Source organism: Eschrichtius robustus, chromosome 3 (genome assembly GCF_028021215.1).
Source record: "Eschrichtius robustus isolate mEscRob2 chromosome 3, mEscRob2.pri, whole genome shotgun sequence".
In the NCBI taxonomy this organism is placed as follows: Eukaryota; Metazoa; Chordata; class Mammalia; order Artiodactyla; family Eschrichtiidae; genus Eschrichtius; species Eschrichtius robustus.
The window spans coordinates 22,605,202-22,627,734 of record NC_090826.1 but is presented as its reverse complement, the minus strand read 5'-3'; the positions used below and the strand labels follow the sequence as shown (position 1 = coordinate 22,627,734).

At 44.1% G+C, this 22,533-nt stretch overlaps 1 protein-coding gene and 2 non-coding genes across 7 annotated transcripts in view; all 3 read right to left on the bottom strand.

Moving 5' to 3' along the window:
- Nucleotides 1-18,262, bottom strand: part of RCC1 (regulator of chromosome condensation 1) — a 29,206-nt gene extending 10,944 nt beyond the window's left edge. Inside the window, exons 1-3 of one of the 5 annotated variants that reach the window (XM_068539296.1) lie at nt 18,178-18,262; nt 17,133-17,166; nt 15,398-15,464 (exon numbers count right to left, since the gene is read on the bottom strand). The gene's annotated coding sequence lies outside the window, so the exon portion shown is untranslated. The other 4 variants (XM_068539295.1, XM_068539298.1, XM_068539299.1 and 1 more) reach the window with 4 other exon arrangements.
- Nucleotides 15,538-15,738, bottom strand: LOC137763160 (small nucleolar RNA SNORA73 family). Its single transcript, XR_011073722.1, has one exon. It is a non-coding gene; the product is annotated as a small nucleolar RNA SNORA73 family (small nucleolar RNA).
- Nucleotides 17,277-17,480, bottom strand: LOC137763158 (small nucleolar RNA SNORA73 family). The gene has a single exon (XR_011073720.1). It is a non-coding gene; the product is annotated as a small nucleolar RNA SNORA73 family (small nucleolar RNA).
- Nucleotides 18,263-22,533: the final 4,271 nt, after the last annotated feature.

Below are 22,533 nucleotides of genomic sequence, written 5' to 3'. Positions count from 1 at the left end.
AAAAAAATAAAGGCTATATGAGGTATTTGGTGTCATGGGTCATTAACCAAAAAAAAAAGTGTTAGTGTGGGTTGGAACAGACCCAGGCAATATCTCCTTACACCTGTGTTTTGGGCTAATATTCTTGGGCATCTCACTGCAAGCTAACCACACTGATTCCACTTTACAGACGAGGAAACTGAGGCTCAAAAAGGTAAAGTGTCTTACCCAAGACTGGACGAGGAAATCAAGATCTGTACCAAGTACCAAGTCACTCAGACCCCAGAACTGGTGCCCCTACCTACTTCCTCCCCACACTCCCCAGTCCCTCAGCCTGTCTGAGAACTCTCCCTCATACTCTCTCCCCCAGAAAAGACAGCAGCTTGTCTCTCAACTCCCTACTGCCCATCCCCATCCCCATCCCACTCTACAAGCCATTCATGATCTTTTTAAACCTCAAACCTGAAACAAGCTGCTTCCTTGCTCAGACTCCTCAGTGGCTCCCTCTGCCCACATTTCTTAGCCTGGTACTAAAGACCTCCAGGGTCTGATACTAACACAACTTTTGGCCTCCTACCTTATCTGTCACATTGTCCCTTCTCTTCTCACACAATCTTAGACTGCCTACTATTCTCTCCATACCATGTGCATCTCTATACCACCCCATCCCTATCCTACTAGAAGAAGTTCTACTCAAAGTCACCTCCATTGGTAAACCACCTCTGATCCCTCTCTCAATCCTAAAGGAATCATTCTCGCAGAGAAATTAGGACAGACTTTTAGATCATGATTATTTAAATTTACATGTCTATCTACCATATCAATCTGCTCCTTAAAATGAGTCTCCCTGGGACACTGGCCATGCCTACTTTCTATGTGCCAACAACCTTTAACTTCTCACAACAAGCTGAAGAAGGCACTGTCACTCCTATTTCACAGTTGAGGGAACTGAGGCTCAGAGAAGTCAATTTACTTGCTTAAGTTCATACCATCAGAAAGGACAGCCAGGAACAGAATCCAGATATATCTGATAATTAAAAACAAAAACAAAACAAGAATGGCTGGCTAAAGGCAGGCTATGATCCAGGCAGGGGTCGAGGCAGCCTGGACAGGCCTCCCCAGGATCCCCTATGAGCTTGGCCAAAGGCAAGGAGCAGAGGGCAGCAGCCTGCTGAGGGGGACGGGATAGTGAGAGCAGAGAGGAGCTCGGAAGCAGCTAGGGCCTGGGAGGATGGGCCATGTGGGTGACAAATCTGCTGAAAGATGTATGGAAGGACGACGGGTACAACTCCATGCTGTGGTGGAGAGAGCACTGGCTTTCAAGTCCAACAGACCTGAGCTCCCTTTGAGCCTGACAGTCTTCATCTCTCAAACAGAGGACTCTCGGGACTGCAGGGTGCTGCTGTGAGCAATCCCCGAGGCAGGGTGGGAGATGAGAGGGCACCTTCTAAAAGGTGGAGCCCTGGACCCATGACCCACCTGCATATCCTCTACTGTACACATCAGTCCTTTGACAGACTCCCTCTCTCACTGCTCTGGGTGTGTTTTCTTAGCCAGACACTGAGTGCCTGGGCTGGGAATAAGTAGTAGTCTTTTGTCCCTACCCTGCACTCCCCAACAGACAAACACAGCTTCCATCTTCAAGGAGTTTACAGTCTGGGAGAAGAGTGAGTTACAATCCAATAAGTCAGATACAGAGACAACTTCCACCAATAGGCACCTAAGGCGTGCCAGCCTCTCCTAGAATGTTCACACCTGCCCTTGGAGGTGTGATCATCCTGGCTTTACAGATAAGAAAGTAGAGGCTCAGGGGAAGGTGCCCCAGGCCACACAGAGGTGGGATGACAGCCCAGGTCTCCCAACCACTCCCCACTATGACTAGAGCACCCCCCCTCCCCACTTCTCTCTGGGCCTCAGTTTCCTCATTTGGTGAATGAAGGCACTAGACAGTCTACCAGGGCCAGGGTGTTCCTGCTGTGACCTGCTGTGACCTGCTGTGACCTCATCTCTGCAAAGGGAGACAGAGCCCTCTCTGATCACAGCAGCTGTCCCCACCCACCCCAACGTCAGGAGGCAGACACTTGCCCACTAGACGCAAGGGCTAAAGAATCTCTTTGTGAGAAAAGTCCCCAGGAGGGATGGAAAAAGATATTCCATGCAAATGGAAATCAAAAGAAAGCTGGAGTAGCAATACTCATATCACATAAAATAGACTTTAAAATAAAGAATGTTACAAGAGACAAGGAAGGACACTACATAATGATCAAAGGATCAATCCAAGAAGAAGATATGACAATTATAAATATATATGCACCCAACATAGGAGCACCTCAATACATAAGGCAACTGCTAACAGCTATAAAAGAGGAAATCGACAGTAACACAATAATAGTTGGGGACTTTAACACTTCACACCCATGGACAGATCATCCAAACAGAAAATTAATAAGGAAACACAAGCTTTAAATGACACAATAGACAAGATAGATTTAATTGATATTTATAGGACATTCCATCCAAAAACAGATTACACTTTCTTCTCAAGTGCACACGGAACATTCTTCAGGATAGATCACATCTTGCATCACAAATCAAGCCTCGGTACATTTAAGAAAACTGAAATCATATCAAGCATCTTTTCTGACCACAACGCTATGAGATTAGAAATTAATTACAGGGAAAAAAACGTAAAAAACACAAACACATGGAGACTAAACAATACGTTACTAAATAACCAAAAGATCACTGAAGAAATCAAAGAGGAAATCAAAAAATACCTAGAGACAAATGACAATGAAAACACGATGAACCAAAACCAATGGGATGTAGCAAAAGCAGTTCTAAGAGGGAAGTTTATAGCAACACAAGCCTACCTCAAGAAACAAGAAAAATCTCAAATGAACAATCTAACCTTACAGCTAAAGGAACTAGAGAAAGAAGAACAAACAAAACCCAAAGTTAGTAGAAGGAAAGAAATCATAAAGATCAGAGCAGAAATAAATGAAATAGAAACAAAGAAAACAACAGCAAAATGAACAAAACTAAAGGCTGGTTCTTTGAGAAGATAAAACAAAATTGATAAACCTTTAGCCAGATTCATCAAGAAAAACAGGGAGAGGACTCAAATCAATAAAATTAGAAATGAAAAAGGAGAAGTTACATCAGACACCACAGAAATACAAAGCATCCTAAGAGACTACTACAAGCAACTCTATGCCAGTAAAATGGACAACCTGGAAGAAATGGACAAATTCTTAGAAAGGTAAAACCTTCCAAGACTGAACCAGAAAGAAATAGAAAATATGAACAGACCAATCACAAGCAATGAAATTGAAACTGTGATTAAAAATCTTCCAACAAACAAAAGCCCAGGACCAGATGGCTTCACAGGTGAATTCTATCAAACATTTAGAGAAGAGCTAACACCCATCCTTCTCAAACTCTTCCAAAAAATTGCAGAGGAAGGAACACTCCCAAACTCATTCTATGAGGCCACCATCACCCTGATACCAAAACCAGACAAAGATACTACAAAAAAAGAAAATTATAGACTAATATCACTGATGAGTATAGATGCAAAAATCCTCAACAAAATACTAGCAAACAGAATCCAACAACACATTAAAAGGATCATACACCACGATCAAGTGGGATTTATCCCAGGGATGCAAGGATTCTTCAATATACACAAATCAATGTGATACACCATATTAACAAGTTGAAGAAGAAAAACCATATAATCATCTCATTAGATGCAGAAAAAGCGTTTGACAAAATTCAACTCCCATTTATGATAAAAACTCTCCAGAAAGTGGGCATAGAGGGAACCTACCTCAACATAATAAAGGCCATATATGACAAACCCACAGCAAACATCATTCTCAATGGTGAAAAACTGAAAGCATTTCCTCTAAGATCAGGAACAAGACAAGGATGTCCACTCTCACCACTATTATTCAACATAGTTTTGGAAGTCCTAGCCACGGCAATCAGAGAAGAAAAAGAAATAAAAGGAATACAAATTGGAAAAGAAGAAGTCAAACTGTCACTGTTTGCAGGTGACATGATACTATACATAAAGAATCCTAAAGATGCCACCAGAAAACTACTAGAGCTAATCAATGAATTTGTAAAGTTGCAGGATACAAAATTAATGCACAGAAATCTCTCGCATTCCTATATACTAACAATGAAAGATCAGAAAGACAAATTAAGGAAACAATCCCATTCACCATTGCAACAAAAAGAATAAAATACCTAGGAATAAACCTACCTAAGGAGGTAAAAGACCTGTACTCAGAAAACTATAAGACACTGATGAAAGAAATCAAAGATGACACAAACAGATGGAGAGATATACCATGTTCTTGAATTGGAAGAATCAATATTGTGAAAATGACTATACTACCCAAAGCAATCTACAGATTCAATGCAATCCCTATCAAATTATCAGTGGCATTTTTTACAGAACTAGAACAAAAAATCTTAAAATTTGTATGGAGACACAAAAGACCCCAAATAACCCAAGCAGTCTTGAGCGAAAAAGACGGAGCTGGAGGAATCAGACTCCCTGACTTCAGACTATACTACAAAGCTACAGTAATCAAGACAATATGGTACTGGCACAAAAACAGAAATATAGATCAATGGAACAGGATAGAAATCCCAGAGATAAACCCACACACCTATGGTCAATTAATCTATGACAAAGGAGGCAAGGATATACAATGCAGAAAAGACAATCTCTTCAATAAGTGGTGCTGGGAAAACTGGACAGCTACATGTAAAAGAATGAAATTAGAACACTCCCTAACACCATACACAAAAATAAGCTCAAAATGGGTTAGAGACCTAAACGTAAGACTGGACATTATAAAACTCTTAGAGGAAAACAAAGGAAGAACACTCTTTGACATAAATCACAGCAAGATCTTTTTTGACCCACCTCCTAGAGTTATGGAAATAAAAACAAAAATAAACAAATGGGACCTAATGAAACTTAAAAGCTTTTGCAAAGCAAACTACAAACAAGACAAAAAGACAACCCTCAGAATGGGAGAAAATATTTGCAAACGAATTAACGGACAAAGGATTAATCTCCAAAATACATAAACAGCTCATGCAGCTCAATGTTAAAAAAACAAACACCCCAATCAAAAAATGGGCAGAAGACCTAAATAGACATTTCTCCAAAGAAGACATACAGATGGCCAAGAAGCACATGAAAAGCTGCTCAACATCACTAATTATTAGAGAACGGCAAATCAAAACTACAATGAGATATCACCTCACACCAGTTAAAATGAGCATCATAAGAAAATCTACAAACAACAAATGCTGGAGAGGGTGTGGAGAAAAGGGAACCCTCTTGCACTGTTGGTGGGAATGTAAATTGATACAGCCACTATGGAGAATGGAATGGAGGTTCCTTAAAAAACTAAACATGGAATTACCGTATGACCCAGCAATCCCACTACTGGGCATATACCCAGAGAAAACCATAATTCAAAAAGACACATGCACCCCAAGGTTTACTGCAGCACTATTTACAATAGCCAGGTTATGGAAGCAACCTAAATGCCCATCTACAGACGAATGGATAAAGAAGACGTGGTACATATACACAATGGAATATTACTCAGCCATAAAAAGGAACGAAATTGGGTCATTTGTAGACACGTGGATGGATCTAGAGACTGCCATAGAGAGTGAAGTAAGTCACAAAGAGAAAAACAAGTATCGGATATTAACGCATATATGTGGAACCTAGAAAAATGGTACAGATGAACCGGTTTGCAGGGCAGAAATAGAGACACAGATGTAGAGAACAAACGTATGGACACCAAGGGGGGAAAGTGGTGGGGGGAGTGGTGGTGGGGGGGATGAATTGGGAGATTGGGATTGACATGTATACACTAATATGTATAAAATAGAGAACTAATAAGAACCTGCTGTATAACAAAATAAATAAAATAAAATTCAAAAATTCAAAAAAAAAAAAAAAAGTCCCCAGGAGGGAAGGGAGGAGAGAGGCTCATCTGTCAACAAACATTTGCTGAGCTCCTGCCTCGTGTCAGGCACAGAGCTGGTAGACTTCACCCAGGAGCTCCTTACTGGGGGATCCCACTTACATAGGGAGCTGAGCCTCGGCTTAAGTGCGTTCATTTTTCCCAGGGGAAAGGGGCCACATCTTCCACCAGATGTTACAACCACAGCTTTATGGAAATAATAGGATATTAGTAATCCTCACCACAAGCCTCTTATCTTCACCTTACAGGTAAGGGAAACAAGGCCCATGGGGATTGGGTGGGTGGCCCAAGGGTACCCAACTAGGAAGTTGCAGAGCTGAACACTATTGCTGCTCTTGGGATGTCTTCGCAACAGGAGCATGGAGAACTCCTAGTTCATCTTTCCAGACTCCATTCTGATGCCCTTCTTGGGTGAAACCATCGCTGCCTTCTCCACCCCACCCAGTGTTCCTTGGTCTTGCACTCCAGACCTTTTGAGACCCAGCCCCTGCAAGAATATCTTGCTCTTCCCTTCCTTGTACCCTGTGCTCCAATCAAACACCGTGGTACCCCTGATCACAACACTCACCTACACCTTCGTGCTTTTGCATGTGCTGTGTTCCCTGCCTGATCACCCTAACCCCGCCCACCCTCAGTCTGTCTGGATAACTCCATTGTTCCTTCAAAACCCGGGCCAAGAGTCACCTCGGCTGGAAAGCCATACCTAACCCTCCTGCGCAGGCTTGGGTGAACCTCCGAGTTCCCCTCCACACTCCGTACACTCAGCTTCTGCTGGGGCACCCAAGTCACACTTGGTTGGAGCACCTCTGTTAATATCCGCCAGCAGCAGCGCCCCGGCTCCACGGGCACACTTCGGGGATCGCCCTGGACCGTAAGTGTGGCCCCACATGGGCCTCCCCAGGGAGACCGCGAGCTCCGTCAAGGCCACACGGGGCCCTTTCACCATGTTCCCCAGCCCTGCACGCGCGGCACGGAGTAGACAGCCAGTAAATAATGTGTTGACAGATGAGTTGGTGCGGAGTTCCCAGCACACCTCTCCAACCGGTCAACAGTCGTCGTGACGGTGCCTGTTGACGCTGAGATTTCGCTCCCTGCGTAGACCCTCAGCACCCTACCCTCCTAAAAGCAGACCCTCGCCGGGCAGGGTTCCGCCCCACTCTGCAAACCGCATTCTCCAAACCAGTGCTGGACTTAATCACTTTCCCGCTCCGGAAACGCGGCCCCGCCAGGGCTGCCGCCCCGGCTCGGGAGGCGCGCTGGTCGGAGCACCGCTGGCGGCGAGGTCACCGCGGCCGCGCGCACCCTGGCCGGCCGCGCTCGGGCCGTTTGAATCTCCCGCCCCCGCGGGCGGCGCGGGCCAGGCGTGCGAGGCGCAGCTGCAGAGGGGCCGCGCGGCCCTCGCTCGGGCGAGGCGGGGCCCGGCAGGCTCCGGGGGGCCCCGCGGGGCCGGAGACCCGCGCGCCCGCACCTCTCAGCCACTCGGCTTCACGTGGGGCTGGCGCCGCGCGACACGGGCACGCGCAGGCAACGGCCCCGACCCGCCGCAGACCGCCGGTGCCCAGACTGTGCCCGCCCCGCGCGCCGCCCTCCGCCCCGACCCTCCGCGCGTGACGGGCGCAACCTACCTCGCTGCAGGTCGGCCACAAGGAACTCCTCGGCTCCCCGGCCCGGCCGCGAACTGCCCCAGAGCATGCGCTCTGCAGGCCTCCGGCCCCGACCCCGGGCCAGAAAAGAAAACAAAGAGCCCGGCGGCCCCTGGCGGCCGCCCTGGGAAGTGCAAGTGGCGCGCTCTGGCTAAGGCGCTCCTAACCAGGCTCTCTCCGCCCTGGCAAGGGTACAGTGGGTGTGTATTTTGAAGACCCCAAATTGGGACAAGCGGACTGACAACCAGAAAGACTACTTGAAATCAAGGTTTGTTTGGGAGAATCTGGTGTGGAAGGGACTGTACGGACAAAAGAGATTCTGATCCTCCCTGCTCTCAAGAGGCTCTCCATCAGAGAAAGATGAGAAATCGGACTATCAGCAACTACCCAGGGCTGTGACCACCGTACGCACAAGGTTACCTGGCTCAGCCGGGGCTTAACAAAGGCTTTCCAGGTTAAGCCTAAGAGGGCAGGGCATCCTAGGAGAAGCATCCCGTGCACTGACAGGGAGCGATGGGAGCCTGTGGTGGTTGTGGGAAACTGCCAAGGTCTGACTGGGGCAGAGGGTGCCATGCAGAGGAACTGGAGAGGGTGAGACAGACCATGGATTCAGGGTCTTGTCTAAGGAGGCAGCCTCTTCCCTGGGGAAATGGGGAACTATGGAACGGATTTACGCACGTGAGTGACAGGAGCAGATTTTTGTTTTAGAACAAAATGGAGAATGCAGAGAATGGACTTGGGGGAAGGGGAAACCAAGAGTGGGGAAGGGAGGCCAGATAAGAAAGATGAGGGTGTGAACTGAGGTTGGGAGCTAGTGATGGAAAACAGGCGCCAAGCCGACTACCCTGTCTCGTTAACACACTCCTTCTTCAGGACGGGATACAAACAGTTCTTCTTCAGGATTTCAAGTTCCCTATGGTGACCTTTCAGGCCTTTTGTGTCTGGGGGTTTCCCAGGTCAAAGGAGTGGCCTCTGCAGAAGGATATTTTCTCCATTTCATGTTGATTCTGACTCTGAAGGTCATTCTATCATACCTGAACTCTAGATAGACACTTTTGATGAGTGTTTACCAACCGAGTTTCTTCTACACAGAGCCCACCCCAAGGCACTCCCCATCTTTAAGGTTTCTCACCTCCTCAAGTTTACTTCTGCTTCCATCACAGACTCCTCTTTTGGATGTTACACTGTGAAATTCCTCCAAGTTTTAACCCTGGGATCTCTGATCTGTCTCTGCTGTCTTCCTCCAAGATCTTACTCATTCACATGGCTTGATGTAATTATAAAACTATCATCACGTATTTTGTAAAACCTCTTACTTCAACTACAGAAACACATCCATCCATTACTTCATTTGTTCCTCACAAAACCCTCGACAGTTGGAAAATGAAAAAAATGAGGTTCAAAGAGGTTAAGCAAGTTTTCTCTGGGGTCATCATACAAGTGGTAGAAGGAGATCAGAAATCTTGTTTAGGGCCGAGCCATCACCTTTTAACTGAGAGGGCAGCCCACCTGGTCTGGTTCTGACCTCCACCCTAAGTTTTAGTCCTACGGCTCTACCCAGAAGACTCAATACCCCAAATAAAACTCATTTTCCTTGGATCTAGACCCCCCACCCCCACCCCCACCCTTCATCCTTCAAGCCAACGTTAAGGTTCTCTGAGAAGTACAGATTCAAACTTTAACATCTTTTCTGATTCTTCCCTCTCCTCTCCATCTTTTATTTCTGCCCCTCTGGTCTAAAGCACCACCCACCTGGCCTCTGCTCCCACCCCTCATCCTTTCCCCTTCATTTCATTCCACCAAGATCCCCAGGTTAATCTCCCTAAATCATGGCTGTGAGACTTCGCCCTGCTTAAAAATCTTTAAAGACTCAGATATTTCTTCAGTGCTGTGCTAGGAGCACCAGGTGGCAAATGCCCCAAGCTGTTGGTTTCCTATTTCCCCCTTGGCATCTGCACTGTACTCTGAACATGCCCATGCTCATTCCTGCTTTCTTACCTTTCTCACCTCTCTTACCAGGTGCCTTCTTTCCTGCCTAGCTGAATTCTTGATATGTATATTTTAAGGCTCAATTCAGTTGCCATCTCCATGAAGCCTTCCTTAGCCCCACTTATCTCTTCCTTCTTTGAATGCAAATATTAATTTTTTTCATATTCTATTATTGTTGTATTTTATTTATTGAACACAAACCATAGTAAGGAGAACAGCAATTGAATCCAACCGAGAAATGACACAGATGATAGAACTAGAAGTGAACGATATTAAAAGTTATTATTACTGTAGGGCAGGGCTTCCCTGGTGGCACAGTGGTTAAGAATCCACCTGCCAATGCAGGGAACGTGGGTTCGATCCCTGGTCCGGGAAGATCCCACATGCCGCAGAGCAACTAAGCCCGTGCGCCATGACTACTGAGCCCACATGCCACAACTACTGAGGCCCAGGAGCCTAGAGCCTATGCTCTGCAACAAGAGAAGCCACCGCAATGAGAATCCCGCGCACCGCAACGAAGAGTAGCCCCCGCTCGCCGCAACTAGAGAAAGCCTGTGTGCAGCAACGAAGACCCAACGCAGCCAAAAATAAAGAACTAAAAACATTTAAAAAAAAAAGACTTACATTAAAAAAATAAATAACTGTAAGGCATACGTCCAAAAGTTAAGTGGAGACATGGAAGATATAAAAAGACCTAAAGTGAGCTTCTCGACAATATCTAAGATTACAAATACACTGGATGGCATTAACAATAGATTAGGTATTGGAAAAGCAACGACTAGTGAACTTGATGCACAGCAAAAGAAACTATCCAAAATGAAACATAGAAAAAAAATTTTTAAGTGAAAATAGTATTAGTGAACTATGGAATAACTTTATGAAGTAGCCTACTCTACAGGTAATTGGAGACCCTGAAAATAAGGAGGAACTGGGGGCAGAAAATACATGAAGAAATAATGGCTAAAAAATGTTCAAACTATAAACCTATAAACTATAAACCTACAGATCTGTGATTAAAAATAAATGTGGTCTTGGGACTTCCCTGGTGGTCCAGTGGCTAAGACTCCGCACTTCCAATGTAGGGGGCCGGGTTCGATCCCTGGATAGGGAAATAGACCCCACGTGCATGCCGCAACTAAGAGTTTGCACGCTGCAGCTAAAGATCCCGCATGCCACAGCTAAGACCCGATGCAGCCAAATATATAAATGCAAAAAAAAAAAGCTTTAAAACAAAAAATGTGGTCTGAACGCTCCAAATAAAAAGCAGAGATTGTCATAATAAATAGAAAAAGCAAGACCTAACCACACACTGCCTACAAGATATACACGTTAAACATAAATACAGTTGACCTTTGAACAACACAGGTTTGAACTGTGCAGGTCCACTTAGATTTTTTTCAACAAATACGTACTACGTACTACAGTCCTACACGATCTAAGGTTGGTTAAATCCGTGGTTGCAGAATCACAGATATGGAGGGCCAACTGTGAAGTTATATGGGGATTTTCAGTAGCACTCCCGTGTTGTTCAAGATTAAAAGTAAAAAGATAGAAAAAATAGATGAAAAGTAAAAAGACAGAAAAAGACATACTCTGGTAACACTAGTCAAAAAAAAGCTGGAGCAGCTATATTAATAGCAAAGTAGATTTCAGAGCAAAGAGTATTATTGAAATAAAGAAGGTAATTTCACAATGGTAAAGGAGTCAATCAAAATGCACAATCCTCAGTATATGCAACTAATAACAGAGCTTCAAAATACGTGAAGTAAAAACTGATCGAACTTCTAGAAGAAATAGACAAATCGACAACTATAGCTGCAGATTTCAATAACCCACTCTCAATATTATTGATAGGACAGGTAGGAAGAAAACCAGCAAGGATAGAATAGACTTGAACAACACTTTCAATCAATTTGAACTGATGGACATTTAAGGAACACTTCACCTTTCTTCACACTCCACCTTGATTTTTTCAGACAACAGTAACATACGCACGCCTTTTAAGTGCACGTGAAACAATTCCCAAGATAGGCTATACTAGGTTATAGAAAAAGTCTTGTTAAATTTAAGATGATTCAATCATATAAAGTAAACATACACTTAGGCCACAATGGAATGAAAGTAGAAACAAATAACAGAAAGCTCTTTGGAAAACTCCCAAATATTTAAAAACACACTTTTGGGAATTCCCTGGCGGTCCACTGGTTAGGACTCAGCACTTTCACTGCTGTGGCCCGGGTTCAATACCAGGTCGGGGAACTAAGATCCTGCAAGCACTTGGCGTGGCCTAAATAAAAAAAAAAAACAAAACAAAACACACTTTTACATAGCCCACAGGTCAAAGAAGAAATCAAAAGGGAATTTCAAAGTATTCTGAACTGAATTAAAATGAAAACATAACACAGAACTTCTGGAATATCTTTGTTTGTTTTGTTTTTTACTTGTGGAATATTGTTAGAGGAGTATTTGGGAGTATTTGGGAGAACTAATAACACTAAATGCCTATACTAGAAATGAAGAAAAGGTCTCAAATTAATCAGCTTCTGCCTTAGGGAACTAGGAAAAGAAGAGCAAACTAAACCCAAAATAAACAAAAGAAAGAACATAATAAAGATCAAAACAGAAATCAATGAAATAGAACACAGAAGAACAATAAAGTCATCAACCAGCGTTTGCTATGTGCCAGGCCCAGTACTAGGTCCTGAGCATACATATATGGTCCCATTCTTTGAGGATAACTCAACTAGCAGGTTAGATGCACATCAACTAAAAAATAAGCACATCAGAATGCTAATAACATTATCATGATGGAATGCTCAAGGTGCCCACCCTACCTTTGAGAGAGGCCATTCTGGGTGCTTAGGGAAGGGGAGGTGTGAAGGGTGGTTGAGTTCAGGCTCTAAAGATGCAGACCTTCATCTAAAGATGTGTGACCTTGGGCAAATAATCTAACCTTGATTGTCTTCCTTTTCTATAACATGGATATAAAAAACATCCCTGCCCTGCATAGGGCTGTTGTAAGGATTAAAGAATGCCTAGCACATAGTAAATCCTCATCAAATGTCAGATACCATCATAAAGACACAGGTTCTGGGACTTCCCTGCCTGTCCAGTGGTTAAGACTCCACTGCAGGGGGCCCAGATTTGATTCCTGGTTGGTTGGGGAACTAAGATCCCATCCATCAGAGGGAAAGACATGCATAAAGACAGAAAGTGGTGAAAGACAGAAGTAACAGCCAGGAAGGGCTCCCGCTCCCCAGGAAACTGCACTCATGTCTATCTTAGTATCATCCAGAGTCAAGCAGACATAGGCACATAGTAGGTTTATAATTTGTTACAACTGAAACTGAGTTTTTATGGTGTAGTGGGTACTAATTAGCTGAATACAAAGTGTAAATAGCTAATTTTCTCAAGGCAAGATATGATGTGGGTTGAGCACAGGTTCTGCAGTCAATTGCCTTGCTCAGATGCATGCTCTGCAACTTACTGGCTATATAACTCGTGCAAGTTCCTCAACTCCAAATTCAGTCTCCTCTGCAAAATGGGCACAAAGGGTACCTACTTTACAGGGGCGCATAGAATATTAGACGAAATAATGTACGTATCTTACCACACTGCCTTGTTCAAAGGTAATAGTATATCATGATACGGTTTTGGAGTTAGGTTCAAATCCTGGTTCTATTACTAGTTAGGTGATCTTGGGCAATACTAATCCCTGCATCTCCCCTTTTCTCTCCTGAATAGGTAGGGTTTCGAGTGAGATAAGCCTGGTTTAGTACATCATTTATCTGTGGTGGCAGACTTTATTAAACAAAACTTTAATGGATACTATATCCCTAGTTGTTTGCTTTTAAGTCAGAGAATTTTCTCACAAGCTCATTGTACTTATGAGACTGTAAGCTTTTTTACAAATATTAACTCAAAATTCTCACTACAACTCCAAGAGGTACTTTTATTGTCCCCATTCTATGCATAAGGAAACTGAGGCAGAGAAGTTAAGTAGCTTGCGCAAGGTCACAGGGACTACAAGTGGTATCAGGATTCAAATCCAGGCAGTCTCAGTTTAGCAACCACTGCTACGACTACTAAGGCCTACATGGAGAAAAAAGCGAGAATAACCTGTTTGTAAAAAGTCTACAGGTAGGTATGTTGCAACCTGAATTTCAGCAAAGGGTGTGACCTAGAATACTTGCTGACACCTTTGCTTCAGCTACACTTGGACACCAGGAGAAATGGATATATTCCCCACCTAGCACCCAGCCCTACCCTGAGAATTTACACTGAAAACATTGTTCAGACTTTACTGTGCACCTACCATCCAAAGAATGTGTATGTGGGAATGATGCCAAGACGTGAGCTGGACACAGGGCTAACCCTGGGGATACAGGACCAGTCCACTTCCTAGTTGTAGATTTGGGCAATTTTTTAGCCTTTCTCCTCCTGGGTTTTCCTATCAAAGCAGACAGATTAATACCTACTTCAGGGTTGTGATTAACACATGCCAAGTGCTTACAAGAGCCTGGCCCAGGTAAGCACTGTAAGTGTTGCTACTTGTTTAGGTAAAGCAACCCAGGTTCTCCAAAAATCATGGCCACAAACTAGCTCCTATTCTAGTTTACCCTCTTGGCCCTGAACGCTGTAAAACTGTACATCTGGACATTGTGTTTGTGCCACAACCCACCAAACCCCCAAATCCCCCCCTTAAACCTGACCCCAATGTTCTAAATGGATTATTCTACCACCCCATCTTGTAAAATTCACTTAATAGCCCCACCCAAGATACAGACTCTACCTTCTAGATGGTTCCCCGCTAGTCACCATCCTTCAGTCTTATGACTTCCCTATAATGCTGGCAGCCTGTACACAGGCTTGACAAAGTCCTATTGTGACTCAAGCATAGCCCTTTGACCCAGAAGCAGAGGATTAACTACCCCAACAGCTGCTTTTAACTTAACATTTGCACCAAATCTTGTACAATGGTTAGGTCTCATCAGCATCAAGACCTCTCATTCAACACCCATGTCCAGTGGCCTAATGTGTAAGTCTGTAAGACCATACCTTAAGTTACCTATTTACAACTGGTTAGGAAACATGCATCTTCCCAAGTAGTAGTACACAAATGCCAATATTAAACACAAGAGCTCAGGGCCTTTAATTAGTGCAGAATCAATCAGGTATTAACTGCTTGAACAAGCAGCTTCATTTATAGAATACTCATTTAGCAGTCATATTTGCATAGAAAGAACCACATAGGGAATTCCCTGGTGTTTTCACTGCAGGGGGACCAGGTTTGATCCCTGGTTGGGGGACTTAAGATCCTGCAAGCCACATGGTGTGGCCAAAGAAAAGAACCACACAATTATGTATATAGTCACCTTTATTATAATGCACGAGTACATTAGAAACTGACATGGATCTCTTTATTAAGACATGTAGATTCCCATGGGCATCTGCTTTCCACTTTTAAGAAAATCCAGTTTACTTGAGGATGGCCAAGATCTTAGTATCAGTACATCAAGTTTCCACCTCATAGGAAACCTGAAAGGGTCTCTTGGGACTCCCAGGTCACTGTACTGTCCACAGACCTGCCACACTCAAGTGTCTTCTGGAATTCCTTCTAAATTTCAAAAGGCACCTGGGCAACAGAACACTGTTACTGATGGTTTTTAAGGTGCAGTTCCAGGGTTAAACATTGTGCCAAAACTTAACATTTTCAAATTGCCCAGGCTTATCTTCCAAAAATAGTGTATTACTCACTTTACTAATCTCCCTGCCAAACAAAGCATTGTTAACTGCTCAAGTCAGGCAAGGCTCCTCTTCTCTCCTGAATGAAAAGGACAAAAAAGAATTAGATTCATACATAACAATCTTATTTCACTTTTCAATTCTGGTTTACTAGATGTCTCACTGCATGGTTTGTCTCCTCAGTCATTGTCCACAGGACTGAGAAGCTGTAGGAATATGCAGGCGCGGACGAGGCCCAGCTTCATCTCCAACGTTGTGGAAAGGGACTGTACATCATGGGGCAGAGCCCTATGCTCCCCTACGCCACCAGGACAGAGCCCGGGGAGAGTGACCGCCCGGGGTATCCACGTTGCAATGTCTGAACAGCTACTGTAAGTTCCCATATGAACAAGTTCCGTTCTGAGAGCGGACAAAGTACAACAAAGTTAGCCTAGGTACCCAACTAACACACTCGACTATATGGTACTGTACTGTAGTAGGTTTATAATATTTTTCACACAAATACATAAACAAACACAAAAAAATATAAGAAACATTTTAAATTTTACAGTACCTTGAAAAGTACAACAGCTAGCATACAGGGGCTGGCCTCAAGTGAATAGGCCATGAGTTACTGACTGGAGGTGGGAGATGGTAGAGCTGAAGGATCATCAGCAATAGGAGATGGAGGGCAAGCTGCAATTTCACCCGTGCCTGACGTTGATGGCACAGGTTCTGGTCCCTTGCTGGATTCAATTCTATCTACCCTCTTGAAAAAACGATCCAGTGCTATCTGGGTACTAGCTTTTTTTCTCGTCAGATGACACAGTAGCACTGGATTGCATTCTGAATGGTTGCTTCAACTTTCGTGTACCGTTCTACGTTCCGGTCCTCTGCCTCAAAAACTAACAATACCTCCTCACATAAAGAAAACCCCCTTACCACTTCCTGCATCATGAAACTCTTTCGTTCTTCAGCAGTGCCACTTACGTCACTGCTTTTATGCTTGTTTCCAGACATCCTGGGCTTAAAATACAGATACTGTCCTACTGTACTGCATACAGTACTGTAAAGTATGCTAAAGCACAACCACTTGTAGAGGATGCACGCATGTGACAATGTACACCAGACACCTGAATTAACTTACGTGATTGGACATGTGCACACACATTCGCATCTTAAGGTTTGTATGTAGAGGACTTAACTGTACCCGTTTTCAAGACATTTCATTTCCCCGCATCCCATACTACATGACTTGAGGAAAGTTAAAGTCCACCAGGATTAACAACTGTTTCTAATAACTTCCAAAAGTTATGCTTTTATCTATCATAGTTACTGTCATTGTAGACATATGCTCCGCATATGCTGGCGCAACTTAACCCCCCATATCACAGAAAGGAACTGTACAAGAGACCAAACCCTTAGTTCCCCTGGAAAGATCGAGAGGGTACACACATTACATGGCTCACATGACAGCTTTGCTGTCTTTGGTTAAGTCATTCAAAATTGTTCCATTTGCAAAACAGAAATCTCTCCTCTATCGTTGAGTATTAAAGATGTGAAGATAAATTTTAAAAAGCCATCTTCCTGGAACATGAGCATACACCTAAGAAACTGTCAACATGCCTACAAAAAAAAAGTAGCAAAATATCTAGATGCATGGAATGGCAGCATAAAAGGGAACTGAGTTCAGAAGGATAAAATATCTTATGCAAAATGTTGGCAGGCAAACAATAACAGGCCAAAAGGAATTCGTAGATTTACTTACCCCGAATCAAATTATTTGAAATCCCAAACGAACGCTGCAAAACAAGGCAGGTAAGAGCTTTAATCCAGTACTACACCCAAACTGCTTAAAACAAATTTTTCATTCACTTCGGATCAACCTAGATTCAGACAGGCTGCTCTAGAGAGTTGTTTCCTGCATGGTTTGTCTCCTCAGTCATTGTCCACAGGACTCTGAGAAGCTGTAGGAATATGCAGGCGCGGACTCGAGGCCCGGCTTCATCTCCAACGTTGTGGAAAGGGACTGTACATCATGGGGCAGAGCCCTATGCTCCCCTACGCCACCAGGACAGAGCCCGGGGAGAGTGACCGCCCGGGGTATCCACGTTGGTCACTACACTTTAGAAATTAACTTCACCAAGTTGATAACTACTTCGCAGGGCTATCTATAAGGGAGTAGATCCCAATCACCCCAGAGCGTCAACAAGAGTTGCGCTCAAGACTAACCAGCAGACACATCAATAATCTGAATTTTCAACCAGGTACTCCAAAGACATCTAGGAATCCCAACAGGCTTTTAGCTTGCTGCCAAAGAAACAGCAAATAACAAACAGCCGTTATAACCCCAATAAAGGCTCCTACTTTTAACCCGGTCGTCTGAAATAAAACAACTGCCCCAAAAGAAAAAATAAATGGCAGCAGAAATAAGAATAATCCGAATCGGGAACAAAATGGCCTACATTCAACCCCACTGAAGACGCTAACGCGCCTCCCAAGAAGCAGCATAATGGCGCAACAGGCAATAATGAGGGCGGGCGCTGCGCACTTAGCTTGTGGGCACGGAGGGTCGCGCCCTGCAGGCCTGGGAATTCCCGCGCTAGCGACCCTTGCTTACGGCCAAGATCCGCGGCCAGCGAGGCCTCCCCCGCCCACACCCGACCCGGCCCCATTTTTGCGAGTTAAGCGTAGTTAGCATGGACACCGAAGATTCGGAATCATCCTAAATAGTATGACCCCCCACAGAAAAGGCTGTGGCGAGCCCAGTACCAAACAAAGCGCTGACGAAGCAGGCATCTAATCACACTCACCTAGTACCCAAAGCGCACGACAATAAGCTTCCCCGAAAAGACTGAACAGTTTCAAGGCATCGGTATTTATACCTTCTGAAGCCCTCGGAAGTCAAGAAACGTCTATTGCGCCTGCGCCGCGTCATGCGCAGTTAGGGAGTTAGAAATTCGCTAAGGGTGCTGGGACTCCACTGCAGGTTAAGCCCCACCCCTACCTGGCGTAGAGGCATCTCGCGATACTAGAGACTTAGCGCGGGACCTTGAAAGTGCAAGTTACAGAAAGGGAGGCTTTGAAGTATTTAGGCTGATGGGTACGTGCTGGATCGGGTATTTACGACTCTACGATCAGTTCACCAATCTGGAGGATAAGCCGTTAAATAAAGTCGTCAAAAAAACCTTTGGATTGGGCTTCCCTGGTGGCGCAGTGGTTAAGAATCCGTCTGCCAACGCAGGGGGACACGGGTTCGAGCCCCGGTCCGGGAAGATCCCACATGCCGCGGAGCGACTAAGCCCGTGCGCCACAACTACTGAAGCCCCCGCGCCTAGAGCCCGTGCTCCGCAACAAGAAGCCACCGAAATGAGAAGCCCGCGCACCACAATGAAGAGCAGCCCCCGCTCGCCGCAACTAGAGAAAGCCCATGCGCAGCAACAAAGACCGAACACAGCCAACAATAAATAAATAAAATAAAATAATTTATTAAAAAAAAAAACAAAACACCTTTGGATTGGTAAGTGTTCTGAATAGAAAAGGCATTTAAGCCTTGTCTGAAAAAAAAAAAAAACCAGAAAAAGGCATCTAGAGAAATGCAGAGTCTCAAAAAGGATTGAATCTACCCTGTTACGTGTGAAATAAACATTTGATAAATGGCGTTGGTAAATAAGTCAGAAGTACTAAACTGTACACTTAAAAATGGTTAAACTGGTAAATTTTATGTTACGTGTATTTTAACACATATAGACACCTATTATAAAGAAGGCAAGCAAAGAATCCTGAAGATAAATGTTACATGTGAAATGTTGCAAATGTGATAGAATTTTGAATAAATGTTAGATAATTGACGTAGAGCCATCACAGCTCTGCTATAACGAGTAGAAACATTTATGGTGTTCCTCCTATAAGATTTTGTTCTGGGTGCTTTAAATACATTATTTACCATCACAGCAATTCTAAGACATTGGTATTATTACCCAGTTTAAAAAAAAATTTTTTTTTAATACCATGCATTTTCTTTCTTTCATTTATTTTTGGCTGTGTTGGGTCTTCCTTGCTGCGCGCAGGCTTTCTCTAGTTGTGGCGAGTGGGGGGGCTACTCTTCATTGCGGTGCACGGGCTTCTCACTGTGGTGGCTTCTCTTGTTGTGGAGCACGGGCTCTAGGTTCACGGGCTTCAGTAGTTGTGGCTCATGGGCTCTAGAGCGCAGGCTTAGTTGCTCTGTGGCATGTGGGATCTTCCTGGACCAGGACTTGAACCCGTGTCCCCTGACTTGGCAGGCGGATTCTTAACCACTGCGCCACCAGGGAAGCCCTATTACCCAGAGCAGTGGTTCTCTAAGTGTAGTTGGCCAACTCTGGGGTCCCTGAAACTCTTTTGGGGGTTCATGAGGTCAAAACTATTTCATAATAATACTTAGACTTTTTCTGCCTCCTTCACTATGTTGACTCCACACTGATGTAAAATGAAATTGTGGGTTAAACTGCTGGTGTCTTAGTTTGTTTCAAAGCCCTGTCACCAAACTGTACTGGTGGTCACTGTATTCTTCATCAACACAAATTTACAATTAAAAAAAAAGTCAGTTTCATCGAAGGACGTCCTTGATGAAGAAGTAAAAATCATTAATTTTACTAATTCTTGCCCTTTGAGTATCTGTCTTTTATTATTTATTTATTTATTTGGCTGCGTTGGGTCTTCGTTGCTATGCACGGGCTTTCTCTAGTTGTGGCGAGCAGGGGCTACTCTTCATTGTGGTGTGCGGGCTTCTCATTGCGGTGGCTTCTCTTGTTGCGAAGCACAGGCTCTAGGCGTGTGGGCTCAGTAGCTGTGGCTCACGGGCTCTAGAGCGCAGGCTCAGTAGTTGTGGCACACGGGCTTAGTTGCTCCGAGGCATGTGGGATCTTCCCGGACCAGGGCTCGAACCCGCGTCCCCTGCATTGGTAGCCGGATTCTTAACCACTGCGCCACCAGGGAAGTCCTGAGTATCTGTTTTTTTAATATTCTATGTGACAAAGTGAGAAGTACACATAGAGCATTTATGCTGCATGTGAAAAGCTGATCTGCAGGAAAAGCACTTATGCCATTGTTGGAGTTGTGAGCTGAAAAAGCCACGTTTTTTCATGGAATACTATTTCATTTGAAAGAATGGCTGACATCTTTACCAACTATATATCTTGTGTGGGACTGGATTTTCTTCATTTACTTAAACCAAAACACCATATAGTAACAGGTTGAATGCAAGAGCAGATATGAGAACTGAGTTGCCTTCAATTAAACCAGACAGTAAAGAGATTTGCAAAAAATGTAAAACAATGCCATTCTTCTCTATTTTTGGAAAATAGTTATTTTTCATACAAATATATTGTTAATTAACCTGTAATGGATTATTATTTTGAAATCTATCATAAATATTTTAAAATTTTCTCAGTTTTAATCTTAATACAATAAGTATCAATAGATATTACCAACAGATAGAAAGTTTTTTGGGGTTCTGAGTAATTTTTTAAATTATGAAGGGGTCACAAAACAAAAATGTTTGAGAACCAGTAGGTTAGAGGAAGAGAGACAAATAATTCTGCTACTTTTCTGGTGATATTACAAGTATTCAGTTGCCTTTCATTCACTCATTCAACACTTACTTAGTGAATATGACTTAATTTGCTAGGCATTGTGCTAGTCACTGGGGATTGAGATGAACCACTTTTTCTGTCCTTGAGCACTCACAGTGGGGGAAATAGACATGACAGCAAATTATACTTCTACTTGATAAGTGCTGTGTGGCATGAATAATGTATTCTGAGGACAGAGCAACTGCACAGTTGGCTAAAGGCTGAGAGGGTTTTCCTGGGGAGTTAAAATTTGAGCTAAAACTTGAAGGAATAGTAAAAGGGTGGAGTGTGGACGATGACAGCATTCTAAGTGAGGAACTAGCAGGCCTGTGGTCTCCCGGGAAGGGTGAGAGGTCAGCTTGATTAGGAACATCAAAGGGAGAACTGCCTGGGCTTTTCATGAGCCTGAGAAATAGGCAAGAGCTGAATACAAAGTATCTTGTGGTCCAGACAAAGTTTAAATTTTATCCTGCAGGTAACTAGGGGTCAGTAGTTTTGAAGTAAAGGATTGCTCTATCTTTGCATTTTATCTTTTTTTGGCTGTGCCGCACGGCATGTGGGATCTTAGTTCCCAGACCAGGTATTGAACCTGTGCCCCTGCAGTGGAAGCGCGGAGTCTTAACCACTGGACCACCAGGGAAGTCCCTATCTCTGCATTTTAGAAAGGTAACTCTAGTGGCAATGTCGGAGGATAGATTGGAGAGACTGGAGGTTATAAAGTCCCATTAAATTATGTTGGCTTTGAACTTGAATGGTAAACAAGGCAAGAGGAGATAAAGGAATTGAGAGACACTTTTTTTTTTTTTTAATTCATTTATTTATTTATTTTTGGCTGTGTTGGGTCTTCGTTGCTGCACGCGGGCTTTCTCTAGTTGTGGCGAGCAGGGGCTACTCTTCGTTGCGGTGCACGGGCTTCTCACTGTGGTGGCTTCTCTTTGTTGCAGAGCACGGGCTCTAGGCCCACGGGCTTCAGTAGTTGTGGCTCGCGGGCTCTAGAGCTCAGGCTCAGTAGTTGTGGCGCACGGGCTCAGTTGCTCCGTGGCATGTGGGATCTTCCCAGGCCAGGGCTCGAACCTGTGTCCCCTGCACTGGCAGGCAGATTCTAAACCACTGCGCCACCAGGGAAGTCCCCGAGAGACACTTCTGAGGTAGAGAATATACAGACTTTATTGTCCCACTGGACCTGCGAGGTAAGAGAGAAACTTGCAGATAATACCAAAGTTTCATTTTGGGATGCTGAACATATTGTGGTCTCTAACTCTGATAACTGAGAAAGTAGGTGGTAGGGGTAGCGAGTAAGGTCCACGTAGGAGGTGAATATAAGTTTTTTTGTTGTTGTTAACCTCATTGTTTATTGAATTGTGAACTGCTGCAAACGCTGCTGAAGTCTCACTCATTCCGACCCCTCTCTCAGCACCCCCTTGAAAAGGAAACCTGGAGGTGCATACCTTGGGAACATGTGAGTGTATATATGTCTACAGGGTAATTGGATATAGGGTTGGACTCCAAGCAAGAAATCCGAGTTGTAAATAAAGATGTAGAGGTTGTCAGAATAAG